The 4,427-nt window shown below is 34.3% G+C and overlaps 1 non-coding gene across 1 annotated transcript; it reads right to left on the minus strand.

Annotated features, from left to right (window-relative positions):
- Positions 1–215: 215 nt before the first annotated feature.
- Trnag-ucc (transfer RNA glycine (anticodon UCC)) lies at positions 216–287 on the minus strand. The gene has a single exon. It is a non-coding gene; the product is annotated as a tRNA-Gly (tRNA).
- Positions 288–4,427: the final 4,140 nt, after the last annotated feature.

A 4,427-nucleotide genomic window follows, 5' to 3' on the forward strand; every position in this document is an offset into this window, starting at 1 on the left:
CTACCTTGGTAAGGACCACACAGTGATAATTTCTACCTTACTTACTTCTATTTTATCTAATCATAATATTAAGTATAAAAATATAGTTATGCGAATTGTTGTAATTAAGAATTAAAATATTAGTTACAATGAGATTACTTAATATATCTCTAATAATAAAATTAATCAGTAATCGGATACATCTGATAAAAAGATAGAAGAGAGTTAAAAAAGTGTGCGTAGGCCGGGAATCGAACCCGGATCAACTGCTTGGAAGGCAACTATGCTGACCATTACACCACCAACGCTGTTATCACACTAATAAAATATAATATTTATATAATAACACCTGATTTTTCCATTAAAATGTGTCAACGAAACAGCTGATTAAACAAATGACTACCTTACTTACATTCTTTTGTAAATGTTTTTGAACTGAAGACTTCTTTAAACGCGCTTATACTAGTCTAGATAGAGCATCTTGCTGCTAGACAACCGGTGAAAACAGGCCAGGTTTATTACTTAAGTGTGCGTGACAAGCTACGTCTTACACTCGCGATTTGTATGTCACTATTAGCAATGTAATGTCAATGTAGCTATTGCAATGCTCAAAATAGAACTTTTAATCATTATCGCGCACTCATAATTATACTAAAACAACTTTGCTGTTATTTTTAACAACAACCAACCACAAATAAGGCCGTGATGTGCAAAATTACACATCAGACTTCAGTTTCTCCATTCCTGCATCATATTTTAACCGGGATAATATAGATATAATGTTCATAAAACATCGTCTGTTCATTACAGAACCGGGGACCGAGCCAACGGCCTTGAGGAATCGAGCGGAGCTAGGTTACTTCTCTCGCACAAGATTGCCATAGTTTTAATATTAGAATTAGAAGCATTTTTAATTTTCTTTACAACAATAACAAAACTATGTCATGTTAAATAGTATTGGTAAACAATTAATAATTCTTCGTACAATTCTTATCTAGATCAACTGTAGGAGTTAGGGGTACTTTGGTGATTGATTTTCTCAATGTCTATTAAAGATAGAAATGTAAAGAAAATAGAATATTCACCTCTCAAGCACGAAAAGGGCGCTATTGCTACGTGAAAACTCGAGCGTGAGGCAAAGTGATTTAAATTTCGATCCCCACGTGACCATACATCCGGGAATTACTCCGCGTTAAAAAAATAAACAATGCGATCCGGTGCGTTCCGAACCTCATTTTAGCCTAGCCTATTATCTCATTGTCACAAAAATTTATATGTTAACATTGTTATCGCTTACTTAAAAAATATCATGTTTGGTATTCATAAAAATTTCAAGTAGTGCAGTTTCCGAACGCAACATCTAAATTAAAAATGATATTTATAATAAACATTGTTAAATATTATCTTAATTTTTTCTCTTACCTATAGCACTTTTCTCGCTAGTCGAGGTGAAAAGTTGTATGTTTCACAAGAGTGCAATTTTTTTTGTCTCGTGCCTTTAAATCACTCACTACCTCAGTAGTATATATTAGAATCATTCGCTACGCTCGTGATCAGTCAGCACTCGCAGCAAAAAAATAACTTTGCTCACTTGTTGAACAAATAACTATTTCTTCTCATATTCTGTAGACTTATATTTTTTTTTAGTAACAAACAAAGTTTTATATTAACCGTTAAGGAATGGTTTTACTTATTTTGGCGATTTCTTAGGATAGCGAGCTTAAAGCGCAGAGGTTATGGGAGAGTGGTTTCTTAAGCGGGGGAGTGACAGGTGATATTTGACAGGTGCCAGTTCTCCCCAAGTGTCAATTGTAACCCCTCTTTCTCACAAAAATCATCGAAATGGAACCAAGACATTAAACAAGTTTAGTTTTTGAAGTTCTTTAGGTGTGTTATGGAAAAATGATGAGAGTGAAATTTTAAGATGCGCGCGCATCACTCCAACACAAAAGTAACAGGGTGAAGTTGGTTCTTAACATTTTCTGACGTTTGCGACATTCGTTTTTTTTTTTGGTTTCTTCGTCCATTATTAGGATAGGCAAAGGCTTCAAGCCCGTATAGCCGTATTTGTTATTTAATGATTAATTGTCAAAGCCATCGTTAATAGATTTTTACAATATTGTTCTTTCTACAAACGTAGAATAGCACGAGGAATAAATATTTTTAAGGATTTTTGCTTTGTTAGGCCAAAGAAGTATCTATAACTTCATGCGTGCACATATAAGTACACACACACTTTTTTTAAGACCTCAGTCTAATAATTCGAACCGACACTATAGTTTTTTCAAGTAAGGGTGTACCCACACTTAAGGCTAGCAAGATCTTGTTAATGCTTTTGTGTTTACGACTGTGTGTGTGACGAGTGGGAGGCTAGTATGCACAGTAGCCGGCTAGATTATGGGCACCACAACGGCGCCTAGTTCTGCCGTGAAGCAGTAATGTGTAAACATTATTGTGTTTCAATCTGAAGGGCGCCGTAGCTAGTGAAATCACTGGGCAAATAAGACTTAACATCTTATTATTTTTTTTTTCATGTAAAATGATCGTAAATTTTTAAGTTTTGTTCAGTTATTTACCAATAGTCCAAGCCAGCACGGTTTTAATAGCTTGGCAACCATTATTCACGTAAAATTGGTATTTTAATAATAAATACAATTAAAAAATATATATTAATTAATGCGAATTATTCGATATCGATAATCGAACTGTGAGCATGTTTTTTGCTGTTATTTCTTATTAAATTTTATCCACGCACCTAAAGAAGTTATTACCTTAAAGACATTGTAAATTATTTCCCATCCGCTTCTTTTATTCCTTCTGAGGTAAACCACCCTAGAAGTTAACTTTTAACGACATTTCCTTGGAACTATTCAACCCAATACTGTAATATTCTTTAGTAACAACAGACTATAATATTTAAAAAAAAGTTAATTATGGGTTTCCCCTCATTTTTTACAGTTAACAAACGATAGCTGTCCGCTTTCTAAACTTTTAATAGTTTATAACTGGTTATAAGGAAGTTAATATTTTATTATATTTATGTCATATTTAGTTAAGAAGTGTGCCTGTTCAATATTATTCAAATTAAGTATTATTCAAATGTGAATCTTTTTGTGTTTGTTACCGACGATCGCACAAAAACGATTAACAAATTTAGATTTTATTTGGCAGTTTGTAAGTTGGGTCGAGTGGTACACGTCTCTCTGGGGTCGATCTATCATGTCTGAGGATCGTAATCAGCAATAGGGTTACATATGGAGCTGTCTCCACCTGATTCTATCCAGCACGTCTCTAACAACCGTGAAGAATTTGGATGACGATCAGTCCATCTTGTTGGAGAACGACCGTGCGATATTTTGTCTTCGGTATTTCCAACCACAATTATTTTTTCCAAGCTTCATCGCCTCTGCGCATTTTGTTTTATTTTTGGCAATAGCTTCTCTATTTTTATTCCATAGTTTCTGTTGACTGTTGAACGGGTACAGAGTACTCCTTCATAAGCAATTAATTCGTCATTGCACCTGGTAGTATGTCTGCTTCTTTCTCATTTCGCGTCATTTAATATCATCGCTAGAGCCTTTTTAAGTTGTTTAGTTTGCTCAACTTCATTTCACTAATTTGGGGATATTGCATTCCGAGCCCTCTTTTCGCAATTTTTTATATCTTGCTCGCGTTCAATTTGCTTATTACTTGTTTAACTTTACATGTTCAGTCTCTTATTTATTTATACAATTCGTGTTTGATCAGATTTAGAAACTAATTTGACATACCTGAAAATTAATAAAAATTAATGTTCACTATATCAAGGACAAGATCGCCGGAATACGTTGGATGAGGGCAGCGCAGGACCGATCGTAGAAATCTTTGGTGGAGACCTTTGTCCAGCAGTGGACGTCTTCCGGCTGATGGTGAGATATCGCTGACAACACTATCAATACAATGATAATGTCTTGCATGGTCATGTAATAAATTAAAAATAGAATTATAACGTCTTTTACCTGTTCTGTGGATAATTCTGATGTCTTCCGAATGTGAAGCATCCCTGCAAATAAACGCGGGAAACGTTATACGTCCGAATAAACCAATCATAAGCAAAATATCAATTTTGAAACATTTTGCATATTCTTGGTTTATTATTATGTATGGAGATTTATAATATCGTGTTATAATAAGCATAATGTTATATCGAGAATATTAGCGTCATGCATAGTTCTTACAATATGATTTAAAGTTTGAAGATTTTCGCATTTAATGACACCGCTAAAGCCCAGTTAAATGGCGATCCCAATCGAAGTGTTCATACAATTAGATATAACGGCCTCGGTAGCCATTTAATAGAGCCAATTTGTATCAATCAATTGTCTATGATAAAAATTGAACCGGTACAGCAGAACTATTGGCTCGAGTTGCTCGAGGCTTGAGTTTCTCGATTAAACTTTTATTTCGTT

The sequence above is a fragment of the Leptidea sinapis genome, chromosome 15 (genome assembly GCF_905404315.1).
Source record: "Leptidea sinapis chromosome 15, ilLepSina1.1, whole genome shotgun sequence".
Taxonomy (NCBI): domain Eukaryota; kingdom Metazoa; phylum Arthropoda; class Insecta; order Lepidoptera; family Pieridae; genus Leptidea; species Leptidea sinapis.